This window comes from Carlito syrichta, unplaced genomic scaffold, assembly GCF_000164805.1.
Source record: "Carlito syrichta isolate Samal-C Ts95f unplaced genomic scaffold, Tarsius_syrichta-2.0.1 Scaffold309624, whole genome shotgun sequence".
Lineage (NCBI taxonomy): Eukaryota > Metazoa > Chordata > Mammalia > Primates > Tarsiidae > Carlito > Carlito syrichta.
This window is the reverse complement of record NW_007253720.1, coordinates 129,395-156,590: the sequence shown is the minus strand read 5'-3', so window position 1 is coordinate 156,590 and position 27,196 is coordinate 129,395. Positions and strand designations below refer to the sequence as shown.

Genomic DNA, 27,196 nt, shown 5'->3' with positions numbered 1-27,196 from the left:
AGAGATGAGGTCTCGCCGCCCAGGCGGGTCTCGAACCTGTGGGCTCAGGCAATCCACTCAACTCAGCCTCCCAAAGGCGCAGAATTACAGGCTGAGCCACCGAGCCCAGCTGCTGCTCTCTACATTTTTATGACATTTTGATGTCTCTGTCAGAATAGGTATTATACAAATATTATCTCTGTTATCATGGAGGTCATATGAGATCAATTAGGAAACAAACATTTTCTATTGACTGCTAACATTTTAGTGCTACTATTTCAGAGGTGCTTTAAAACTTCTTTTCTTACCATCTTCCCAGCTAGGTCTCAGTATTCATCTTAGGAAGAGTGTGTTGAAGAAGTTCTCTGTGATCAGTGAAGTCGCTGGGAATCACTTAGATTTACTACTGGAGAGGATGGCTGGAGGACAGTAATTAGGGCAGATTTTTGTTCTAGGCTCAGGCTTGTACAATGAAGGTGGAGTTGTGAGAAGCTGAAAGAAGTTGAGGAGGATGAAATGTGTTATACCTGTGCAGACTGTTACTCAAACTTGGATGTTTCCTCACCATAGACACCTGAAGTTGGTAGGGGTCAGAGATGTGCTTAGGAGGAGGAATAGGATAGCCAGCAAGTGTTGGGGCAGACCTAGGGCTTGGGCTGAGCAGAATAGTGATCCAGTGCTCTCTTGCTACATACTGGAGCCCAAAACTGTTGCCTAAAGGGAAACATCCATTTCTGTTAATTCCATGACCTTACCCTCTTTGGGAACTGTTGGGACTGAAATGAGTTTTCAGCTGATGCTGAACCAGTCTCCCTCCAAACGTAGGGTTGTAGACAGGCTAGTTTGCAAGGAGTGCAAGGGTGTCTCCACCACACAGTATTTTCTCTAAGCTTTTCTTTCAGCTTCTCTTTAATCTGTTTTTCTGCATAGGTAACATAGGTAGTTTAGAAGTCAAGATGGTATAAAAAAGTTCATCCATGCTGTCCTTCTCCCTCCCCCACCCGTAGAGATAACCATCTTTATTAACTTCTTGGTAATCCTTTCAGGGTTTTTAAAAGAACAATTATAAGCAAATACTAATATACATTCTTATCCTCTCTTTTCTTACCAAAGGTAAATGCTATCTATAGTCTTCTATAACTTGCTTTATATCCTGAAGATTCTTCATGTCAGTATGCAGAGAGCTTCCTTATTAAAAGAAAAACGCTTTTTAAAAAAATTACTTTTGTAATGAACACAAGGAAAAAGTGAAGATATAATAATGAAATAATCTGATCGTTTTTTAAACAAGTAGCTGCAATAACTCCATCTTAGCATGTATACATGTCCTTTTCTCCCTGAACACTCTATTATGTAATGATGGACTGAAGACTTAGTTATCCATGCCAACTCTGTAAATGTCCAGAAACTTATCCTAGAGCTTACAGCCATTATGGTATGGGGAAGAGACTTGCAAAGTTCTGCTAAGGGACCTTCCAGACCAAGGAGCATGATACTTGAACAGCAGCAGATCTTTGTGTTGTTAGCATAGGGACACTACTTCATAAGGGCCTTCATAGGAAAGGAGTGGCTTACTTCATTTTTTTTCCTTGTTTCTATCTCAGGAGATTAATTGCTGTAGAACTTAGTGTCCTGTAACTGTCCCATGTTTTAGAACTCTAGACCATTGCCTTTGGAGTGACATGGAAGGAAGCTCATGATTTGATGTTTGATGGGGAAAAGCAGGAAACAAGTTATCTACACCCTTATCACAATTTTGTTTTACATTTTTTTTGAACTTTTAATTTTTTTTTCTTTTCTTTTTTTGAGTTGGAGTCTCACTCTTGTCGCCTAGACTGGGGTGCAATGGCATACTCATGGCCACCGCAGCCTTGACCTGCTAGGCTCAGGTGATCCTTCCACCTCAGCCTTCCCAGCAGCTGGAACTACAGGCACGCACCACCATGCCCGTCTAAGGTTTTTGATTTATTGTAGAGATGAAGTCTCGCCAAGTTGCCCAGGTTGGTCTCGAACTCCTGGGCTCAGGCAGTTCTCTAACCTTAGCTTCCCAAAGTGTTAATTTTTTTGGGGGGGGGTTGGAGTCTCACTGTCGCCCAGACTGGAGTGCAGTGGCCGCTCCCGGCCACCGCAGCCTCGACCTGCTGGGCTCCGGCGATCCTTCCGCCTCAGCCTTCCAAGTAGCTGAAACTACAGGCACAAGCTACTACGCCCGGCTATTTTTAAAATTTATTTATTGTAGAGATGAGGTCTCGCCTGCCCAGGCGGGTCTTGAACCCGCGGGCTCAGGCAATCCACTCACCTCAGCCTCCCAAAGCATGGGATTACAGGCTGAGCCACCGAGCGCGGCTTAAATTTTTTATTTTAAAGATGTGGGATGCAATTCAGGGTTATGTATACAAATATTCATTACGAAGTTACCCTTGTTGATGTGGTGGTGTTTTACATTTTTTAAAAATACAGAAGTAGGCCAGGCGCGGTGGTTCAAGCCTATAATCCCAGCACTTTGGGAGACTGAGATGAGGGGATTACCAGAGCCCACAGTGGGTGAACAACCTGGGCAACTTAGTGGGACCTCATCTCCGTAATAAAAAAATTAGCCAGATGTGGTAGCACACACCTGTAGTTCTGGCTACTTAGATGGCTGAGGTGGAAGGATCACCTGAACCCAGCAGGTTGACGTTGGGGTGGCTGTGAGCTGTGAGCATGCCACCACACTTCAGCCTGGGTGATGGAGTGAGTCTCCAACTCCAAAAAAAAAAAGCAGAAGTAAAAGATTAGAAGGGAATATACCAGAATACTATAACAGATTTTTGTTAGGGTACTAGGTTTTTTTTCTTTCAATTTTCCTATAATGTAGGTATGTTATTTTTATGAGAAAGACAAAGGGATTCAAGGAAATTTGCCAGTATCCAGGATGCTTGCTTTCTAGAAGTAATTGGACCTAATATATAATTGTCTGCAAAGCAGAGTATGTACTAGCATCCAATTCTATAGAGCAGGTGACAGCATTCTTTACTTCTAACAATTTCTTTTTGAAAACCCAGATTCCGATATAAAAAGCTTTTTGCTTGTCTCTAAGCTTCCTTGGGCAAGGGAACTCCAGTTATACAACAGTGCATTGGTAACCTCATTTCTGCAAGATAGTGATAGAACCATTCCTTCCTTCTGATCTGACAGTGATCCTAACTCTGTTCTAGGAGTCAGTGATTTCTTCTTTAGGATCTATTGTATTAGGAGATACAACACTCGTGTGTGTGTGTGTGTGTGTGTGTGTGTGTGTGTGTGTGTGTGTGTGTGTGTAAATTTCTCTCAGCAAGGAACTGTCCCCTTTTCTTGTTCTGCTTGCATTTTTCTTTTCAGCCACGGGGTGCGCGCAGTTGAGCTATTTTGGCTCAGGTTCCAGATTGTGAGGTCAGAGACTAGGGATTGGAGGAGAAGATCAGGTGACTTTCCGTAACAGTGATGACCGTCCTGCGCTCCTCTCCACCCCTTCGTCCCCCTTTCCCCACCCTTTCCTGGCTTCCACCTCAGGAACAAAGAAGGGAAAAAAACAGCAGTATGAGGAAAACCAGCAGCTGCCTCTGCAGACTCAGGCTTGGGGGCTGGGTGTTTATTCCATCTGTTCTCTTTGTTCTGCTCTTACCCTGTTACTTCCCCTCCCAATCCTGAATAAAATGAAGGGTATTTCTAGACTCTTTTGTCACTGAGAATGGTTTAGAATTTGCAGTTTACTCAGTATTTGGTGTGGGTGAGACAGAACAGGGATTAAAATAAATCTGGAACACCTAAAAAAAAGATAAAGATACTTGCCTTCTCATTCATTCTTAATTCTAAATGTCTGTTTAATGTCAGATTTGTAATGGGGCTTATCATCTATTACTCCTAATTATTAAAACATTATCTCTATAATGCCTAACTGGTATTATTTTTTATAACTGAGAGATATGAAATAGAGAATTAATATACCCTTTGCTTATTAAGATTTCATGGCAAGAAAATACCACAAAATTGGAGTCCAGATTTGTTGGGCTTAGCATGCAGCACTTAGTGACAGGAAATGACAAGAAGGCAGGTTTTTGATGAGAAACCGGAGATGCTTGCTTCCAGGGACTGTGTCCTGGTTCTGTGCTAGTGCTCCTTGCTTTTCACCATTGATCAGTGTCCTGGTTTCTCCAACAAATAAATTTCAAGGGAAAAAATAAGACGGAGAGTAACATAGATTAAGAGATAATTTAAAAATATGCTTCACAGTGTAGAACTTATTTGGATTTTGATCTGAATAAACTATATAAAACACTTGACATTTGGGACAGCTGGGAATTGGTGTGATTGGTGTTATGGGATTTTTTAAAAAGTCATTATCTTTTAGAGAAGCATAATTGCAGATGATAGATGGGATCTAGAAGTAGGTAGGGGCAGAGGTGAAATAGAAGTGGCCAAGAGTTGATAATTGTTAAAACTGAGTGACGGATACATAAGGGCTAATTACTGTGTTTTGTACAGTTTAGTTTTTAATGAAGGAAAGGAGTTTTATTTCTAGTACCTTAGTTTAAGGTCTTTTCTCCTGCCTGCTAGCCTATTGTTCCCTTGCATAAACCTGTCCTGTCCCGTTGCTGACACACCTGAGTTCTTGCTTAGGGCATTGCCTGTCCTTCCAGTCCCTACCCACTCCACATCTCAGAAACAGGTTTTTGTTAGCACTCCCTAATTGAGTCACCATCCTGGGTGTGCTGGGAAAGTATCTGTGAGAAACTCTGTGACTGTGTTTCTGAATGACCACTTGCCTTGTAAAGTACCTAGATGGTTAACACTACTTTTCTGCTATCCCTTCTGACTTCTGTTTCTTTCTCTCAGTGCCTGGTTCCTGTAGCTTTTATTCTGTCTGGCTTTGTTCTTGTCCTTCAACTTTACCTGTTTCTGCCAGTTTGCCCCATCCCTCCTGAGAGAGCTCTCATATCCACGACAGTCTCATTCCATGAGATTTAGCAGATGAGTGTATGTTTTGGCCAAGAGGTCAGTTATGTGTGGTATCTGACTACCTCTGGGCAGGAATAACTGACCTGCTGTTTTTCCCTTTTGTGATCTGTACCTACTAATTGTTTTAAAGTGCTGAATTTTTCCGTTGTGTATATTACAGCTATGAAGAGTATAAAGCAGGAACCCTCCAAAAGGGCAGCTTCTCATCACATGATTGGACCTTCCTGTCCTCTCCTCTTCCCAGAATTAGAGTCCATGTAGTGTTTAATAGAGTGGACTTAGTGATTCTATTGCTATGTTACCCTCACAGAAAGTTCTTATTGCCTAGGGATGTTATTAAGTGTTTTAATCTTCAAATATTCCTGGGAGACCCAGGATTCTCCTACAAAGGACCCTGTTTCTTCAGAGAGAGCTGTAGTGGTACCAGAGTCCACCTTATTTTTGTAAACTTTCTATTGTGATTCTCATGTGTTTTGTGTGCTGTCATTATCTCACTTTAGGGACATTGGATAAACTGGCATATTTGTGCTGTCTCCTTTAAGTATTGGAAACTATTAGTGACTTGTACCCATAGGTTTTCCAAAATGTTTTTTGCTTTTTCCACCTTTCTCATGTGTTCTCTTTCAGTCATAAGGTAACTTGTCTTACTCAAGGGAGATAGAGCATAAGATAATGAAGGGTATTTTCTATAGGATAGGCACAAATGCCACAGGGTTTATCTTGGGGGGAGCAAGTAATGTTTTGGGTCCTGAGTAAGTAAGTAAGGTTAGGTGGAGTTGCTTTATAGCTCAGCATGAGTCTTCCAGCCCTGCTGATGTAACTGACTTTAGAGCCAGTCTGTGTTCTCAGTGGTGTTTTCCCAAAGTCCTTTTCTCTATCCTACTTACTCACTCCCATCTGCAATTCTTAAGAACTGAGTTTCCAGGATGTCAGGCAACTCCCCACTCCTCCATTTCCTGTTTGTGGTCTTCATTGAGAGAAGCCTGCAACAGGAATTCCTGGGGAAGTGGTGGCTATAGCTGTGGGATTCCGGGGGCCTTTAGCTCATTACTGATTTGGGGGAATCTTGTGCTAGAGAAGGACCTCCCCTTCCGTTCTGTGGGCTATTAGAAACTGTTGATAGTCATAACAAAGCAATAACTAGGACTCAAGACTCTGACTTTGTACCCTGTTGAGAGACTGAAAATTATTTTCCCTTCTTGTGCCTCAATTTCTATTCTTTGAATTTTAGAGTTCAACATAGGCATCAAGAATTGTGACAAAATTGTGTGGATGCTGTGGTATTGATTCTTCTGCAACAGTAATGAACATAAAGTAGGGTCTCTGTGTTGGACGGCAGGGGGTGCCCTTTCCCTTTGCTTTGCTGTCGGGCACTCCCTACTGCATTCAGCCATTTTAGACAGATTGTTTTTGCTTCCCAGCTAACTCCATTTTGTGTTTGTGACGCAGGGGAAAAAAAAGAATTAGGCAGAGGAGGAGTCTGATTGGGGGAGGGAGTGAGACAGGCTGAACTCTGCAGTTGCTCATCAGGGAAATGACTTGCTGCAGACTGCCTGCATCCTGAACAGTCGATGCTGCAAGTCCCTACTAGCTGAGCCAAGAGCAAGACAGTATGTGGTTACTGGACCCCTTCTAACAATAAGAGGGTGCTGGCTTTTGAGACACCAGGCAGGACATCCCTTCTGCCTTATCCAGGCTCTAAACCTGAGTTTAGGTGTTTTTGCTACCAAGATGTTTGAGGTGATATTTTTAATCATAGGATCTGCTAAGAAGAAAAGATGCCTTCAAAAAAAGAAGAAAAGGACCCTTTTCACTCAGTTGTCTGGAACGAGGCAAATGCTCTAATGATTCCAGGGAATGATCTTGACTTTTAAAAAAAACTTTTACTTTTGAAAATGTAAAAAAACAAAATTGCACACACATATAATACATACATACACACACATATATGTAGAGAATAGTATGAAGACCCATGTGTTCACCACCCATTTAAAAAATGTAATCGACTAATGGCCAATCTTGTTTATACCCATATCAGCGTCCTCCTTGCTACCCGTTATTTTAAAGTATATCCTTGTTCACTTTATTTAATTCTTAAGTGGTTTAGGATATGTGTCAAAAAACTAGGACTTTTTTTTTTTTTTTAAAGGTAATTACATTGCCATATCACATCTAAAAAATTCTTTAATATCATTAGATATTTAAGTGTTTAAATTTACCAAATTATCTTATTATAGTTTTTTAAATAGTTAACTCGTTTGAATCAGAGCCAAATAAAGTCCACATATTGCAATTGGTTGATGCCTCTATAGGTTTCCTCTCCAGCTTGTGCTACTCTCTTTTATTTACTTTGCAATTTATTTATTGACTTTATTTAAGAAAGGGTAAAGATTTCTCAGGTTGGGCCTGAGTAGATACAGAGCCAGATTTCCCTTTATAGAGCAGAGCATCATCTTGAGAATTTTCCCCAGATGCTGTTAGAGAGGAGGTTAAGCCTTCAGAAGGAAGGAGAGCTAGACTCTTTCCTCCCAACATGATAGTCTGTTACCCAGTCTTGAGAAAAGATCACATTCTGCTCTCAACAGAGAACATGGTCATGAGCAGACCATGCCCTTTTCTGGGCATTAAAGAAGAGCTTTTAAGCTTTGAAACACTTCATTTGCCCACTGTGTAATAGCTGTATCTCTGTGGTCTTTCTAGATCCTCAGCTGTTTTTCCTAAATACTTTTTTACTTTAGTGGCAGCATTTCTCCTTGATATGACCTAATGAATTAATAGCATTTCTGGACTGTTTTACAGAAAGAAAGTATATAATATTGTGTTCATGTGGGAAGGCATGTAATGAAAATTTCTTTATGGGTTCAGTATTATAGTATCTCCACTCCTCCCCCTGACTTTTTTGTAGATACTTCTCGAGACTGACTTAGATACAAATGATGAGATGAAAGCTCTTGCTTAATGCTCTTTCATCTCTTTCTAAATTGGGTCAGTGACTCTATTCCCTTGCCCTAGGGGAGAGCACAGGTCACAGAAAGGAAGTTTCAGGGTCTGACTTCTTGGCAAGGCTGGCAGGGGACTCATAAAGTCTGGTTCTTGTGGAGTAGATTGGCCCCGTGCCTAGTTTGGAGGCTGTAGTTCCCACTAGCAAAGGATTTAAAATCTGCTGAAGAGGTCAGGGTTGCTTGCAGCTAGAAACATGGACCCTGGCACGCTGCCACTCTTTTTTGCCACAGAGTCAGAAAGGTGATAAGGACCTCGTTTTTACTGTTGTCTGTAGAGTCACAGGTCTTTGCAAATAAGATCTCCTCCTTTCCTTTGTGTTAAGGTGCTGCTTGTACCCACCTCTGTTTTTCTCCTTTATGAATTTTACACAATTTTTTTCTTGTCTTTTTTTTTTTTTGAGTCAGAATCTCACTCTGTTGCCCAGGCTGGAGTACAGTGGCATGCTTACAGCCGCTGTAGCCTCTATCTGCTGGGCTCAGGTGATCCTTCCACCTCAGACTTCCAAGTAGCTGGAAGCACAAGTACAGACCACCATGCCTGGCTAATTTTTAAAGTTATTGTGGAGACAGGATCTCACTGTGTTGCTCAGGCCAGTCTCAAACACCTGGGCTCAGGCATCCTCTTGCTTCTGCCTCCCAAAGTGTTGAGATTACAGGTGTGAGCCACCACACCTGACCACACAATTTTATAAACTGAAATTATTCAGCTCCTGATGTCATTTTTAGTGTGAGGTGTGGTGCAAGGCCTTTGTTCTGGGCTTCCTATCCTTTCTGTGGTGAAAATGGGGGCTGAAACCCAAGCATTGATAAGGTTCTAGGTTTAATGTCTGCATGGTAAGTTAGTGCACCATTCTTATAACAGGCTGAGAAGCCTAATGGGAGCATCCCTGTCTTGACTGCTGGTTGTTGGTGGAGTCCTTTCCAACCCCATATCAAAGCTAGGTTTGGCCTAGCTATCTAAGGAGCTATGCCTGTCTTGCCTTTCTCAGTTTCCTGTGGTTGACAGTTTTTAAAATTTACACAGTTACATTGTCGCATTACGTTAACAAGTCAAACTATTTTAATTTGTTCATATTCCCTTGTAGTCTTTGCCTATGCTGTATGTATGGCGTTTACATGATTGTAATCAGAGATGAGTGTGTGCATATGTGTGTATCTTCGTTTTTCTTCCTTATGTCAGGTTGAAGTATACAAATCAAATGGGTCATTAAATTTTCAAAGAATTAAAAATGAAATTTATGTCCATGTAATCAACATCCAGATAAGGAAGAAGAACATGAATGAGACCTATATACCCTTTGTGTACCCCGCTCCAATTACAACTGATCCCCCACCCTCAACTCAGAGTAATCACTGCCCTGAAGGTTTTTGCCTTCAACTTTTGGTAGATACCCTTTATCAAGGAAATTCCTCTATTCCTAGTGTGCTACAAGTCTTTATGGTGAGTGGATATTGAATTTGGTCAGATTTTTTTGTGCTGTTGAGATGATCATATTAAGTTTTTTCTTTTAATCTGTAATTGGGGCAAAGCATATTAACTGATTTCTGTAACACCAGTCTTAAATTCATAAAATAAAATATAAATCTTATTTGGGCACGATCTGTTATCCTTTTTATTTTACACTTCGTAGTTCAGTTTGCTGTTAGGTTTGCTGTTAGTTGTGCCTATGTTTGTTTATGAGTGAAAATTCCTATGTTCTTTTGATACTGTTCTTTCACATTTTGGTATTGAAGTTATGCTAGTTTCACAACATGAGTTAAGGATTACTTTTTCTATTCTGTGGAAGAATTCTCTTTTTTTGTTTTTGTTTTTGTTTTTTTGAGTTGGAGTCTCACTCTGTCACCCAGACTGGAGTGCAGTGGCCGCTCCTGGCCACCGCAGCCTCGACCTGCTGGCTGGACTCCCGCAATCCTTCCGCTTCAGCCTTCCAAGTAGCTGGAACTACAGGCGCGTGCTACCATGCCCGGCTCATTTTTGATTTATTGTAGAGATGAGGTCTTGCCAAGTTGCCCAGGCGAGTCTTGAACCCGCGGGCTCAGGCAATCCACTCACCTCAGCTCCCAAAAGCGCGGGATTACAGGCTGAGCCACTGAGCCCGGCTTTGTGGAAGAATTCTTACATAAAATTGGAGAAATTATTTATTCCTTGACTGTTTGAAATAATTAACTGGTAAAGTCATCTGGGTCTCCAAGGAAATACCTGACCACTGGTTTCTTTTATGATTATAGGACTGTTTTGGTTTTCTTTTACTGAATAAGTTTGGTAAGTTATATTTTCTAGAAATCTGTCCATTTCATCTAAATTTCCAGATGTATTTTGTATGAAATTATTCATTTTTTTTTAAATTGTAGAGACAAGGTATTACCAGGTTGCCCAGGCTGGTCTCGAATCCCTGGGCTCAGGCAGTCCTCTCACCTCTGTGTCTCAAAATGCTAAGATTACAGGCATGAGTTACCATACCCAGCTGAGATTATTCATCTTAATGCCTGAAGCATATTAAATTCAGTCCTATATTTTCTTCCTGATGTTACTTATGCCTAATCTCTCTCTCTCTCTCTCTCTCGTTATTCAATATTGATCAGTGTCACCAGAGATTTGTTGAATTTACTAATTTAAAAAATAAAACAGAAATAATTGAATCCCTCTGTTACAGATTTCATTCATTTCTGCACTTTTCTGTATCTTTAAATTTTCCCTTTTTCTTTTATTTCTTTCTTTCTTTTTTTTTTTTTTTTGAGTCAGAGCCTCATTGTCACCCAGGCTGGAGTGCAATGGCACACTCACGGCCATCTCAGCCTTGGCCTGCTAGGCTCAGGTGATCCTTCCACCTCAACCTTCTAAATAGCTGGAATCACAGGCACATGCCACCATGCCCAGCTAATTTTTTGATTTATTGTAGAGACGAGGTTTCGTCAAGTTGCCCAGGCTGGTCTTGAACCCCTGGACCCAGGCAATCCTCTCGCCTCCACCTCTCAAAGTGCTGGGATTACAGGCTTAAATTTTTCTTTTGGTTTATTTTTATTGTTTTTATTCTAAGTGTTTAAAATGAATACCTAACTCTTCAGTTTTCAGTCTGTTTTTACACTCATATATGCATTTGAGACTGGTTTCTGTTTATTGTTTTAGGTGTACCCTTTAGACTTAATAGGAAGTGGATGAGATTGCTGGGGCTCCCATGAAAGAGAGGATTACAGACTGGGTGGCTTCAACAACAGAAGTGTATTTCTCACAGTCTGGAGACTGAAAGTCCAAGATCGAGGTGTTAGTTAGCTTTAGTTTCTTCTGAGGCCTCTCTCCTTGGCTCGCAGATGGCTACCTACTTTCTGTGTCCTCACATGTATACACATTCCTGATATCTCCTTGTGTGTCCACATTTCTTCCTTCTTATAAAGACACCAATCCACATTGCATTAGTCTCCGCTCTCTTAGCCTTATTTTTAATGTAATTACCTCTTTAATGACCATATCTTCAAATTGAGTCACATTCCATAAGTATGACAGGGTTGGGTCTTCAACATATGAATTTTAGGAGGACAAAGTTCAGTCCATAACTGAAGGCATTTTTATTATCATTCAGACCAGCATAATTTTCTGATTTCCATTATGATTTCTTTTCATGGGTTACTTAGAAGTGCTTTTCATATTGGGAGTGTATTTGTTTCCTATTACTGCTATAACAGATTACCATAAATTTAGTGATTTAAAACAGTACAAATTTATTCTTACAATTCTGGAGGCCAGAAGTCTTAAAAATCAAGATGTTGGCAGAACTATGTTCTCTCTGGGGGCTCTAAAGTAGAATCTGTGTCCTTGCCTTTTCCAGGTTCTAGAGGCTGCTTGCATTCCTTGGCTTCTGGCCCCTTCCTCAGTCTCTAAAGCCAGCAGCATAACATCTTCAAATATTTTTCTCTTACCTCTGCTTCTGTGATCACATCTTCTCTCTGATCCTCCTATTTCCGTCTTATAAGAATCCTTGTGATTATATTGGGTATACCTAGATAATCCAGAATAATCCGCTCATCTTAAGGTCTTTAACCACACCTGCTAAGTTCCCTTCACACAGATTGAAGGTTGTTCAACATTCAGAGATCTGGGAATTAGAATATGTGCATCTTTGGAGGATCATTCTATCTACCACATGGAGTTTTCAGGATTTTTTTGTATTTCTCATTTCTAGCTCATTGCATTATGGTAGTGCTCTTGTGATTTTAGTCTTTAGAGATTTGTAGAGTCTTGCTTATGACTCAGACTATTGTTAAATATTGTAATGTTCTATGTGTACTTGAACTTGTATGTTGTCTTAAGATAGTGAATTGCTCTGTATATCTTCATTTGTTTCTATTTGGTTAATTGTGTTGTTTATATGGTCTGTATTCTTATATTGATTGTTTTATCAGTTACTGAGAAAAGTAGTTAAAACGTCCTACTTTATGGAGTTGACATTGTAGTTTTGTCAGGTCTTACTTTATTTTTTTGTAGTGACACAATTTCAGACTTTTCCTTAAAAGATGTCCTGCATTTATTTTACCACATTCCTCAAATGTTGACATTTTACATTTGCCTTATCCTCTTTCTGTGTCCATATGTGTATCATTTTTTATGAACTATTTGAGGTTAATTATAGACATGTTGCAGAGATGTTGCCTCTTTATTCTAATTCTTCAGTGTGTATTTTCTAATTACAGCCCCATAAACACCATATGGTCATCAAAATAAGGAAATTAGCATAAATGCAATACTATTATTTAATCTACAGACTCTCCTCAGATTTTGTTGTCATAATAATGTCCTTTATAGAAAAAATTCTGGATCATGCCCTGTATTCAGTTGTCGTGTATCTTTAGTCTCATTTAATTGGGAACAGTTCCTGTTATGGTCACCTGCAAAGGCAGATAGACCATCCCCCCAACTCAAAATTTGATTTCAATGTCAGGACTGAGGCTGCTACATATACACCAAGAGAGTGTCAAAGGGTTTATTAGCTTACATGATTGAGGTCCACGGGAAACAGGGCAATCCTCTTAAGCAGATCCGAAAATGGCTTTAGAGAGCAAGGAAAAGAAACTGGCCTGGGTTTTTATTGTGGTTAGGGGGTGAGGCTAGGGTAAGAGTTCCTGCACAAGGGCAGACTTTGCTTGATTTGGATCTCCTGCTGGTGCTAAAGGAAGGGGTATATAGACTCTCCTATCAGCTTGTCCAGATGTGGGACACAAGCAATACTATTATTTAATCTACAGACTCTCCTCAGATTTTGTTAATTGTCACAATGTCCTTTATAGAAGAACTTCGGATCATGCCCTGTATTCAGTTGCCATGTATCTTTAGTCTCGTTTAATTGGGAACAGTTAGGATTAACATGTCAGCAGTCAAATATCAAGACAGTTTTTGAGTCTTTATCTTTTATGTTCATGGCCTTAATGTGAAGGATTAGTTTAGATTTGACTACTGTGTCTTCATGATTAGATCCAGGTAATATGAGGGGAAAACCATAAAAACCCTGAAATTATTTTTTGTAGGGTGAGCTTCCCCCTCTAGGTGAGTGTTCTAGGAATCCATCAACATCAGTGTACCAGCTAGTGTTGTTGTGAGAGGCTGCATTCAGCTTCAGTAAATTTATTTAGGAGATTCTTTCAACAGGTTTGCCCATGTCATGATGGGTGATTTACGAGTGCGCACCTGCCCACACTACACTGAGTGTCAGCAGTTTTGGACATAAAAACGGCACATCCCCTGTGCCCCATTCTCCCTATTCACCTGATCTCACCCTGAGTGACTTTTTGTTTGTTTCCCCTGTGATAAAAGCCCTCAAAGGGAAATGTTTGCCAATGTGGAAGAGATGAAACAAAAAACATAGAAGCATTTAAAAGGCATCAAAATTGGCAAGTTCAAAAACTGTTTTGAGTAGTGGAAGAAGAGTCTCAATAGGTGTATTCCATCAAATGGAGAATGCTTTGAAGGTGACTGAAGTTTAAGCATGTTAGAATAAATACACAATTTTTTATAAATAAATTCCATTGCGGGGGCCCTATAGAACATTTTGGTGCTTTATATATCTGAAGATAATGTTATTAGGTTGCATACAAATTCAAAAACCTTACATTTTCCTGGTGATCTAAAACTTTTTATTATTATAGAGGGTCCATCTTTTTCTACTCTACTGCTTTCTGTTGAGGGTAAGATAATATTTGCCTGATACTAATGCAGTTTCAGCAACTTCTTTTAGTTACAATTTGCCTGTTATAACTTTATACTTTTTCATCCCTTCTGCTTCATCCAGTCTTTCTGTATCCTTGTTCCAGATGTTTCTCTTATAAACAGCATATACTTGCATTCTTTTTTTTTTAATTGCAGAGACAAGGTCCCGAACCCCTGGGCTTAAGCAGCCCTCTCATTTCTGCCTTCCAATATGCTGGGATTACAGGCATGGCCACCGCACCTGGTATATTCTTTTTTTTAAATCCAGGTGACAATATTTTTTTGTTTGTTTGTTTTTAAGTGGGAGTCTCACTCCGTTGCCCAACATTAGCCTTTTTTTTGAGTTGGAGTCTCACTTTGTTGCCCAGGCTGGAGTGCAGTGGCATGCTCACGGCCACTGCAGCCTTGACTTATTGGACTCAGGCGATCCTTCCGCCTCAACCTTCTAAGTAGCTGGAACTACAGGCACGTGCCACCATGCCTAGCTAATTTTTTTGGTTTATCGTAGAGATGAGGTCTCACCAAGATGCCCAGGCTGGTCTCGAACCCTTGGGCTCAGGCAATCCTCTCACCTTGGCCTCCCAAAATGTTGGGATTATAGGCGTGAGCCGGAGCCACTGTGCCCGACCCAATATTAGTCTTAACTGGAAAATGTTGTCTGTTTGTGTTTAACATAATTCTTGAAATCTTGAGGTTTAAATCTGTCTTATTTTGTGCTTTCTATATATCCCATTTGTTGCATGTCACGTGTAGATTTTTTTCCTGCCAAAATATATTTTTGTTTCTGTTGTGATTTCTTACCTGACTCCAGAGTTATTTGGATATTTGCTCAATATCCAAAAGTTGGGGATTTGTGGTTATCTTTTTACTGCTTTCTAGCTTAATAGTACTGTAGTCAGACATCATGGTTTGAATGATTTCTGTCCTTTGAAATTTGTTGAGGCTGGTGGTATGGTAAATTTTGGTAAATATGTTATTTACAATGAAAAAAATGTGTAAGTTGACATTGTGGGTGCATTGTTCTGTCCTTAATTAAGTCAGGTTTGTTAGATGTGTTCTAGATTTTTTATATCCTTTCCAAGTTTTTGTCTGCTTATTTTACTAGTTGTTATATAAAGAGTATCAATTCTTCCACTGTGGTTATGGATTTGTTCTTTTCTTCCTTTAGTTCAGTAAATTTTTACTTTGTATATTTTAGAACTAAACTAATTGTATGTATTTAGACTTAGAATTATTATATATTATGGATTGACCCTTTGTCATTATGAGATATGAACTCATGACAATTATTGGAGATTGCATCTGTCTAATATTAGTATAGCTACACTAGCTTTCTCTGGGTTATTGTTTCTTTTGATTAGTATATCTTCTTCCACGATTTTACCCTTAAGATATCTGAGTCTTTATTTAGAGTTCATCCCTTGTAAACAGAACATATGTTTAGTGAGTGTGTTTTGTTAATCTATTCTGATAGTTTTAGTCTTTTCATGTACTTAATCCATTTGAGTTGATTTATACCATATTTCTGTTTGTTTTCCGTTTGAGTTTCCTGGTTTGTTGCCTTTGTATGGATTAATTTAAAACTTTTTAAAAGTTATTTCTCATTTCCCTTATTAATTATACATCTTTTTACTGTTTCTAGTAAATATCTTAGAAATTACAATATGCAGTCGGGCTCGGTGGCTCAGCCTGTAATCCCACGCTTTGGGAGGCTGAGGTGAGTGGATTGCCTGAGCCCGCGGGTTCGAGACCTGCCTGGGCAACTTGGTGAGACCTCATCAAAAAATTAGCTGGGCATGGTAGTGCACGCCTGTAGTTCCAGCTACTTGGAAGGCTGAGACGGAAGGATCGCTGGAGCCCAGCAGGTCGAGGCTGCAGTGACCGGGAGCAGTCACTGCACTCCAGTCTGGGCTATAGAGTGAGACTCCAACTCAAAAAAAAAAAGAAATTACAACATGCATGCTTGACTTATTACAGTCTAATACATATTAGAATTTTACCATCCTCCAGATAATGCTACAACTGCACAACATTTTAACTTTATTGCATATCTTCCCTTTGAGCTATTGATGTCATGCATTTTAATTCTACATGTTTTAAACTCCACAAACATTTTTAACCTTATTATTTTGTACTGTCATTATTCACTTAAAAACACTTTTCTAGGCTGGGTGTGTGGTGGCTCATGCCTGTAATTCCAGCACTCGGGGAGGCTAAGGCAGGAAGATCGCTTGACTCCAGGAATTCAAGACCAGCTTGGACAACATAGTGAGACCTGGTCTCTACAAAAATAAAAAAATTAGTCAGGTATGATAACACACACCGGTAGTTCCTGCTACTCAAGAGGTTAAGGTAGAAGGATTACTTGAACCGAGGAGATCAAGGTTGTGGAATACCACTGGCACTGCACTCCAGCCTAGACAACAGAGTGAGACTCCAACTCAAAAAAACAAACCAAAAAAAAACCCCAAAAGCAAAACAACTTCCTCATGTTTTTTCTTCCTGTCTGCATTTTTGTATTTCCTTTTAGTGTAATTTTTCTTCTGCCTGAGTAAATACTCTCTTTAGTATTTATTTTAGTTTAGGTCTGCAGGTAAAGAATTCTGTTTTTGTCTGGATATGTCTATTTCACCTATTTTTTTAGTTTTTTTTGTTAAGAATTCTCATTGTTGTTCATTTGAAGGTAATATGTTCCATCCTCTGCTACTTTAAGTATTTTTTTATTCCTATTTTTGGCAGTTTCACCGTGATGATGTACCATGGTGTCTTTTCTTTGTTTTTATGTTTGAGGTTCTCTGAGTATCTTGATTCTGTGGGCTGAAGTCTTTCATCACTTTTGGAAACTTCAAGGTTGTTTTCCCTGCAAATACTGTTTCTGTCCAATTCTTTCTTCTCTTTTTGAGTTTCTAATTATACATATGTTGGACCTTTGGACGTTTTCACTGTATTGCACATGTTTGTTACACTCTTTTCATTCTCACCATTTAAAAAAATCTCTGATTTTAATTTGGATCTTTTTTCATATCTTCCAGTTCAGTAAGTAGCTTCTACTTTTTCTGTTAAACCTATCTATCGAACTCTTAATTTCAGTTATAACAGTTTTTATTTGTAGATGATCGATTGATTTAAAAATAAACTTCTATTCTCTTGTGAACTTTTCCATCTTCATTCGTCATCTATTGTTATTTCCTCCTCTATATTCTTTTTTATTTTAATTTATTTTGTTTTTTGAGTCAGGGTCTTACTCTTATGCCCAAGCTGGAGTACAGTGGCACAATCACAGCTCACCACAGCCTCGACCTCCTGACCTCGACCTCCTGGCTCAGGCTTCCAAGTGCTGGAACTACAGGCATGTGCCACCACACACAGCTAAATTTTTTTTGCGTTGGAGTCACACTCCGTCGCCCAGACTGGAGTGCAGTGGCACGCTCCCGGCCACCACAGCCTCAACCTGCTGGACTCCGGCAATCCTTCCGCCTCAGCCTTCCGAGTAGCCAGAATTACAGGCATACGCTACCACGCCTGGCTGATTTTTATTTATTTATTTATTTATTGTAGAGATGAGGTCTCTCCAAGTTGCCCAGGCGGGTCTCGAACCCGTAGGCTCAGGCAATCCACTTACCTCAGCCTTCCAAAGTGCTGGGATTACAGGCTGAGCCACTGAGCCTGGCCAAATTTTTTTTTTTTTAATTAATCAATATTTTTTATTATGGTTTTGTGGGGTACAATTAAGGGTTAGGTGTACAATTACGTTTCATTCAGGCACCCTGTTGATAAGAGGTGTTTTCCCATCCCCAGACAGATATTTGCTACTGTTAATCCCATCCCCCCCCCCAATTTTTTTTTTTTTTAAGACATAGTCTTGATATGTTGCCCAGGCTGATATCAAACTCCTGGGCTCAAGTGACCCTTCCTCCTCCACCTTCCAAAGTACTGGGATTGCAGGCATGAGCCATTGCACTTAACCCCCTTTATATTCTTGAATATGTTAACCATAGTTATTTTAAAGTCCTTGTTGGCTAACTCTAATATATGGGTTGTGTATGAATGTGTTCCTATTTGTTCCCTTGAACTTTGGGCAAATAATTCTTTTTGGCATGCCAAGTAATTTTGATTTAATGCCCAGGCATTGCATATAAAAAATTGTGGAAACTCCTGATGTTGCCTTTCTCTGGAAAGAGAGTTCACACTTTCCTCTCTAGACAGATAATAATGGAGGCTGATCATGTTAATCCAGTCAGAAACTGAGCTGTGCTAAGGCTTGGTTGTGGTTTTGGAAAGCCTGATATACTTCTGATTCACCCTTTTCCTAGAATGTTGTCTTTCTGGGGCTTTCACCTATAAGTCTGTTATGTTCAACTTTACTCTGAGGATATAAATTTTTGGCTTCCTAGCTTTATGAGGACAGAATCTTATATGAGACTTTCTACTTTGAGTAGTACCGGATATTGGGTAAATGGGTATTGGAACAGTGCTCCAATGTTTTGCTTACCTTTTTGGAGCAGTTGGGCACCATCTTGTCAACTATTCCATGCTTTCACACACTAGAATTTTTAGGTATTTTCCATGACACAGTTGGTCTCATTACTAGAAATAGAAATTCTCATTTTTTCTTACATTTTGTATGATTATTTCTACCACATTGAAAAATTTAAATGTTATATAGTCATATCAGTTCATGATATGCTTTATACCATCTTGATTTTGTATTATACTTGAGAAAGTTTTCATTTATTCAAAATTGTATTGTATTTCTATTTTTTACATTTCAGTGTTTAATATATCAGGAATTAATTTTTGTGAATATCATAAAGTTTAGGATCTAACTACTTTTCTTCAAAATGGGGAGCCAGTTTTTCCTATACTATTGATTAGACCAGGAGTCAACAAATTATGCCCAGCCTATTTTGTTAATCAAGTGTTATTGAAACACAGCCATATCATTCTACTAATCATTGTCAATAACTACTTTCATATTACACCTATAGAGTTGAGTAGTTGTAACAGAAACTGTGTGGCCCCAAAAAACCTAACATATTTGCTGTCTGGTCATTTAAGAAAATGTTTACCAGCCCTTGGATTAAATCATCCTTTTCTCATTGATCTGAGTTGCTATTTTAGTATATACTAAATGTGTCTTACCTATTTCTGGAATTTCTTCTGGCTTTTTATTCACTTAATGTGTTCTCTCAGTATCACTTTGATATAAAAATTGTTGTAGCTTTGCACTGCTTTATTTTATTGACCTTGAAGATACAATTTATTTAGTCAGGTTTACCGAGGTATAATTTACCTTTTTTATGTGACAGTTATATGAATTCTGACAAATGTATGCAGCCATGTAACCACCACAGTAACTTCATAAAGTTTCTTCATATCCATTTGTCAGTCCCCCTCCTTATGGCCAGACCCTGGCATACTAATGATGTTTTCTGATCTCATAGTTTTGTATTTTCCAAAATGTCGTATAAATATAATCATATGCTAAGTAGCCTTTTGAGTCTATATTCTTTCATTTAGTGAAATGTATTTGAGATTTATCCAGGTCGTTGTACACATGTTCATTCTTTTTTATTGCTGAGTGATAGTCCATTGTATTCATTCACTAGTTAGTGGACACTTGGGTTGTTTCTAGTTTTTGGCAATTATGAATAAAACCAATAGAAGCATTTGCATACAGTATTTAGCCTAAGCATACATATTTTCATTTTTGGGGTAAACATCTAGGAATGAATTGTTGGGTCATATAGTATAGCAAATGTATATTTAACTCTATAAGAAACTACCTAAACTGTTTCCCAATGTGACTGTACCTTTTTTCATCTCCACTAGCAATATATGAAAGTTGTACATGCTTTGTATCCTTACCGGCACTTAGTATCATCAGTTTTGTTTTTCATTCTTAATGTTAGTGATTTTAATAGATTTTAGTTTTAATTCCTACTTAATTTTATTCTAGTACTTACGTTTAATGACTTGATGTTGAGCATCTTTTCCTGTGCTTACTTACCATCTGTATATCTTTGTTGGTAAAATGTCTTTCCAAATCTTCTGTCCACTTAAAAAAATTGGGATCTTATGATTGAGTCATATTTCTTTTTATATGTTCTGGATACTAGTCCTTTCAGATAAGTGCTTTGTAGATATTTTCTTGTCTTTTTAAAAATTTTTACTTTTGTGTTGGAGTGTCACTCTGACACCCAGGCTGAGGTGCGGTGGCACGCTCATGGCTACGGCAGCCTCTACCTGCTGGGCTCAGGCGATCCTTCCATCTCAGCTTTCCAAGTAGCTGGAACTACAGGTGCACACCACCATGCCTGGCTAATTTTTATTTTATTTTATTGTGGAGATGAGATCTCACCAAGTTGCTCAGGCTGTTCTTGAATTCCTGGGCTCAGGCAATGTTTCTGCCCCTGCCTCCCAGAGTGCTGGGATTGTAGATATGAGCCACCATCCCTGACCTATAGCTTGCCTTTTTGTCTCTTAACAATGTCTTGTGAAGAGCAGAAGTTCTTAATTTTGATGAAGTTTATTATATCAATTTTAGTTTTTATGTTTTGTATTATTTTTTATTGCGTAAAATTTCACTACAGATTCAGTGACTTAAAACAACATAGATTTATTATCTCATAATTTCCATGGGTCTGTTAAATTAGTTGGATCCTTTGTTCAAGGTCACATGAGGCTCATAATCAAGATTCCAGGTGGGTTGCGTTACTTTCTGGAGCTCAGTGTCCTATTCCAAGCTCATGTGGTGTTTGGCTGAATTTAGTTGCTGTGGTTGTAGGTTTCCATTTTCTTGCTAGCCATCAGCTAGGGTTATTCTCAGCTCCTTGGAGGCCTTATTCACCATTTTCCTACTTCATAAGCTCCTTCACAACATGGCAGTTCAGTTTTTTCAAGGACTATAGGAGAATGTCTGCTGCAACTTTGGATCTCTCCAACTTCTCTTGTCTCTGACCTCCAAACCCTCATTTAAAAGTGCTCATCATACTGGTTGGACCCATCCATACTCAGGGGGAAGGGTTTTACAGGCATCTTACACTAGGAGTAAGGAAACTTGGAGGCCAGTGATTCTGACTACCACGTGGTGTGTATTTTTTTGTGTCTTATCTGAGAAATAGTCCTACTCTAAAGCTGTGAAGGTTGTCCCCTGTTCTCTTCCAAAATACATAATCCCATTTTTGTGCATTTACAGATGTCCCTCATTATAAGTTGAAAATTTCATAAGTTGACATGCTCAGAACACTTATATTAGCCTATAGTTGGGCGAAATCATCTAACACAAAGCCTATTTTATTTTAAATTTAATAAAGAATTTTGAGTCAAAATTCGAAATACAGTTTCTACTGAATGCATATTGCTTTTGTACCACCGTAAAGTCGAAAAATCATTAAGTCAGGTCTACGACTGTACCACCCTGAACATACCAGATCTCTTCTTATCTCAGAAGCTAAGTAGGGTCCAAAAAATCATTAAGTTGAGTCACCTTAAGTTAAGGACCATCCATATTCAGAAAATTGTCCCAACTATTGCCACTATATAATTTTAGAACATTTTCATCACACTTATAAGAAACCCTGAATCTACTAGCAGTCACTCCCTACTTCCCATTATACCCAACTTGGCAACTACTAATCTACTTTCTGTCTCTATGGATTTTCCTGTCATGGACATTTTGTATCAGTGTAATCATACAACATGTGCCCTTTGTAGCTGGCTTCTTTTACTAATCATGTCTGCAAGGTTCATTTATGTTGTAGAATGTGTCAACACATCATTCTTTTTAATGGCTGAATAATATTATGTAATACCACATCTTGTTTTTCCATTCATCAGTTGATGGATATTTTGGTTGTTTCTCCTTTTTTGGCTATTATGAATGATGCTGCTATGAACATTTTCTTTTTTTTAAAAATTTTTTAAATTAAAAATTTTTTTTTTTTGAATTGGAGTCTCACTCTGTCGCCCAGACTGGAGTGCAGTGGCCGCTCCCGGGCCACCGCAGCCTCGGCTTGCTGGGCTCCGGGGATCCTTCCGCCTCAGCCTTCCGAGTAGCCGGAATTACAGGCGCGTGCTACCATGCCCGGCTGATTTTTTAATTTTATTTTAGAGATGAGGTCTCGCCTGCCCAGGCGGGTCTCAAACCTGCGGGCTTGGGCAATCCAAAGGTGCAGGATTACAGGCTGAGCCACTGAGCTCGGCTGAACATTTTTTTTTTAACTAAACTGTATGAGATAAAATATTAACATTGTGGCCCTTTACCCCTAAATTCTTCTAAATAAATTATCTAAATACAAAGACAATCACTTATAACCACAGTGTAGTTATCACATATAAGAAACTTGTCATTGCTATAATACTGTAATCAATGACAAGTTTCTTATATGTGATAATTATATTTATTTGTCATTGATATACTTTTAATACAATCCATATTCAAATTTCACCAATTTGAACAGCATTTTAAAATATGTTAGACAATTAACAGTTTTTTTTTTAAGGTAATATTCATACAACATAAAATTAACCATTTTTAAGTGAACTATTCAGTGGCATTTGGCACACTCGCAGTGTTGTACAGCTATCACAACTATCTAGTTCTAGAACACCCCAAAAAAGAAATCCTGTACCCATTAGGCACTTGCTCCCCATTCCTCCCTCCCTCCAACCCCTGACAATCATCTATCTGTATATGTCTCTGTAGATTTACCTATTCTGGATATTTCATATAAGTGAAATCATATGATATGTGTCTTTTCTGCCAGGCTTCTTTCACTTAGCATGATGTTTTTGAGATTTATCTACAGTATAGTGTGTTATCAGCAGTTTATTACTTTTTATGGCAGAATAAATTTCCATTGTATATGAACCAATCAGTTGTACATTTAAGTTATTTCAACCTTTTGTCTATTGTGAATAGTGCTGCTATGAACGTGCATGTACGTTGTATTCATATGAGTACCTGTTTTCAGTTTTCGAGGGTATATGTCTAGGAGTGGATTTGCTAGGTCATGTGGTAATTCTATTTTAATAAATGTGTTTAATCGGATGTGAAGATATGTTGAATCTATAGATCAACTTGGGGAAAATATGCATCTTTCAATGTTGAATCTTATATTCTATTAACACAGTATATCTTTATATAGGTTTTTAATTTCTCTCATCAGTGTTTTGTAATTTTTAGCATACAAATTTTGTTCATATAGCTTACATGTTTATTTATTTCTCTTCTTTTTTGTACTTTTGTTTATGGTACTTTTCTATTTTTAGTTCATTTCTTTTCCATACAAATAAATATAATTTAGAGTGTAGTAAGAGCAAACATCTTTACCTTGTTTCTGGTTCTAGGGGCTAACCACTCAGTCTTTTACCATTAAGGATAAAATTAGCTGTACATTTTTCATAGGTGCACTTTATCAGGTTGAGGAAGTTCTCTTTAATTCCAAGTTTGCCTATAGTTTTTATCATGAATGGATTTTAAATTTTGTCAAATGATGATATGATTTTTTAACATCTCTGAAGTCATGGTGTTTATTATTATTATTGATGTAATACTTTAATTGGTAGGACCTGTTTGTAATGGTACATAAAATAAGTGTATAATTACAGCCATTATTTATTTGATAAAATGCTGTCTTCTGATAGGGAGATAGTGCAGCTATCATGTCTTCTTAAAGATGTTCTTGGCTCCCAAATAAAATATCCCTCTAAAAGGAACCAGAACTCTTTAGAAAAGTGACTGACTGATTCAAGATCTATGTCAGATAAAGATGAACCTAGGACTATTTTTTTAGTTGCCAACTGACAAAGAAGTGCTCAAAAGACTAATAAGGGCATGTCAAAAAGGAAATAGACGCAAACTTGAAGGAATTTCTGCTGACTAAATTACTAGCCTAATGACTGAAATTTATTATTGTAGCATGTTAAATTAAAAAGAAAATCCAAGATTGGCTTCTCCTAGACTGACAACATAATGAGCTCTACTGACCAGCTCTCCAAGGAAACTGCTGGAGTTTTTTGTTTGTTTGTTTTTGTTTTGTTTTGTTTTGTTTTGAGTTGGGTCTCATTCTGTTGCCCAGGCTGGGGTACAGTTGCATGATGACAGCTCCCCGTAGCCTTGACCTCCTGGGATCAGGTGATCCTTCCACCTCAGCCACCTGAGTAGCTGAAACTACAGGCTTGTGCCACCATGCCCAGGTAATTTTACTTTTTTATAAAGACAAGGTCTTACTATGTTGCTTAGGCTGGTCTCAATCTCATGGGCTCAAGCAATTCTTCTGCCTTGGCTTCCCAAAGTACTGGAATTACAGGCAGGAGCCACAGTACTTGACCATGAATTACTTTTTAAAACCATTTAAAATCTCTGAAAAAAATGGTTCAAAGGGCAAGCAGCAAATAAAGAAGCATCTATTCAAGAAAATCTACAGAAATTAAATAACAGTATCTGTGGCTGCTAACAAAAAATATAGTGAAAAAATCCATTCATGAAATTGAAATGCTACATTAGAAAATATTCACTTAATACAAAAGAAAGGACTGAAAGAGGAATAGAGGGAGAAGCCACAAGATATAGAAAACAAAAAGTATAATGTCAAACATAAATCTGCTACATCAGTAATTAATATTAAATGTGAATGGATAAAAAATTTGATTAAAAAGATAGAGATTGTCAAACTGGATTTAAAAACATGGGCTGGGTGTGGTGGCTCATGTTTGTAATCCCAGCACTTTGGGAGGCTGAGGCAGGAGAATCTCTTGAGCCCAGGAGTTTGAGACCAGCCTAGGCAACATAGTGAGACCTTGTCTCTTCAAAATAAAAAAAATTAGCCAGATGTGGTGATGCATATATATAGTCCCAGCTACTTGAGAGGCTGAGGTGGAAGGATTGCCTGAACCCAAGAGCTGGAGGTTGCAGTGAACTGTGATCATGCCGCTGCACTCTGGCCTGGGCGATAGAAGAGACCATGACTCAAAAAAATAAAAAGTAAAAATCATTCAACTATCTGTTATCAGCAGGATACGCATTTTATTTATTTTCTTTTTTAATTTTAATTTTTAAAAATAATAATAATAATTATTATTATTATTATTTGAGTTGGAGTCTCACTCTGTTGCCTAGACTGGAGTGCAGTGGCCGCTCCCGGCCACCGCAGCCTCGACCTGCTGGGCTCCGGCGATCCTTCCGCCTCAGCCTTCCAAGTAGCTGGAATTACAGGCGTGCACTACCACACCTGGCTGATTTTTGATTTATTGTAGAGATGAGATCTCGCCAAGTTGCCCAGGTGGGTCTCGAACCCTCAGGCTCAGGCAGTCCACTCACCTCAGCCTCCCAAAGGCGTGGGATTACAGGCTGAGCCATCGAGCCCGGCTACCACATTTTTTTTTTATCTAATCCAGCTTTGATGGGCAACATGATTGGTTCCATGTTTTTGCTGTTGTAAACAGAGCTGCAACAAACATACGTGTGCAGGTATCTTCTTTGTAGAATGATTTAAGTTCCTCCAGGTATATTCCCAATAGGAGACTTGCTGGGTCAAATGGAAGGTCAATTTCTAGTTCTTTCAGAAATTGCTACACAGTCTTCCAAAAAGGTTGCACTAGTTTGCATTCCCACCAGCAGTGTAGAAGCGTTCCTTTTTCTCCGCATCTTCACCAGCATCTGTTGTTGTTTGTTTTATTAATGATGGCCATTCTTACTGGGATTAGATGGTATCTCAGTGTGGTTTTCATTTATATTTCTCTGATGATGAGTGAGGCTGAGCACTTTTTCTTGTGTCTGTTGGCTGCCCGCATATCTTCTTTTGAGAAGTGAGGAGATGTACTTTAGTTTCAAAGACATAAACAGATTGAAAGTAAAAGGATGCAAACTATAACCACACACACAAGAAACTGGAGTGACTAATATCGGACAAAGTAGCAAACAAAAATTGTTACTATTGTTAGTAGAACATTTTATAATGATTAAGATCTGTCTGTCAGGAAGATATAATAATTATAAGCATATGCAAGTAATAAAAAACACTGAAATACATGAAGCAAAATTTCCTAATTTTCTCTTTTCCTAAGGATACCAGTCATATTGGAATAGGTCCTACCCTAATGACCTCATTTTAAAAACCTTATCTGTTAATACAGTCACATTCTTATAGTATTGGGGGGGGGGGTCCTAAGACTCTAGGGACACAAAACTCAGGCCATAACAACCCCACTTTCAGTAGTGAATAGAACAGCTAGATCAAAGATTAACAAGGAAATAGAAGACTTGAAGAACAGTATGACCTACTAAAACTAACAGTATCTATAGGACACTGTACCTGACAATAGCATACTATATTTTCTTCTAAGTGCACATGGACTATTCTCCAGGTTAGACCATAAGGCAAACCTCAATAAATTTCAGAGGTTACAACTAATACAAAACATGGTCTCTTACTGTAGTGGACTGAAATGAGAAATCAATAAAAAAGGAAAAAATAGGAAACTCATGAATATGTGGGAACTCAGCAGTGCTTTTCTTTTAATGAGTGGGTCGAAAATCAGAAAATACTTTCAGATGCCTGAAAATGAAGACACACTGTACCACCTTGGGATGCACATAAAGCCATACTTAGAGGATAATTTATAACTGTAAGTGCTTATATTAAGAAAGAAGAATGATCTCAGATCAAGAACCAAACCTTTAAACTTAGGACACTGGAAAGAGAAGAGCAAATTAAATCTAAAATAAGCAGAAGGAAAGAAATAGTAAAGATTAGGATACAAATTAATGCACAATAGGGGAAAAAAATAGAGAAAAATCAATAAAGCCAAAGCTCATTCTTTGAAAAGATAAGCAAAATTCACAAAGCTTTAGCTAGATTGCCCAAGAATAAAAGAGAAGACCTAAATTACTAAAATCAGAAATGAAAGAGTAAACATTGCTACTAACCTTCCAGAAAAAAAAAGGGACTAGAAAGGAATACTGTGAATAAGTATACACCAACAAATTGAATGTCCTAGATGAAATGGAAAATTTCCAGAAACATATAAACTACCAAGA

General features: G+C 38.5%; 1 protein-coding gene and 1 pseudogene across 1 annotated transcript in view; one reads left to right on the top strand and one right to left on the bottom strand.

Annotated features, from left to right (window-relative positions):
- LOC110596491 overlaps positions 1-18,670 on the bottom strand; it is a 25,298-nt pseudogene extending 6,628 nt beyond the window's left edge.
- DIAPH1 (diaphanous related formin 1) overlaps positions 1-27,196 on the top strand; it is a 78,598-nt gene that overhangs the window by 27,938 nt on the left and 23,464 nt on the right. The window lies entirely within an intron of this gene.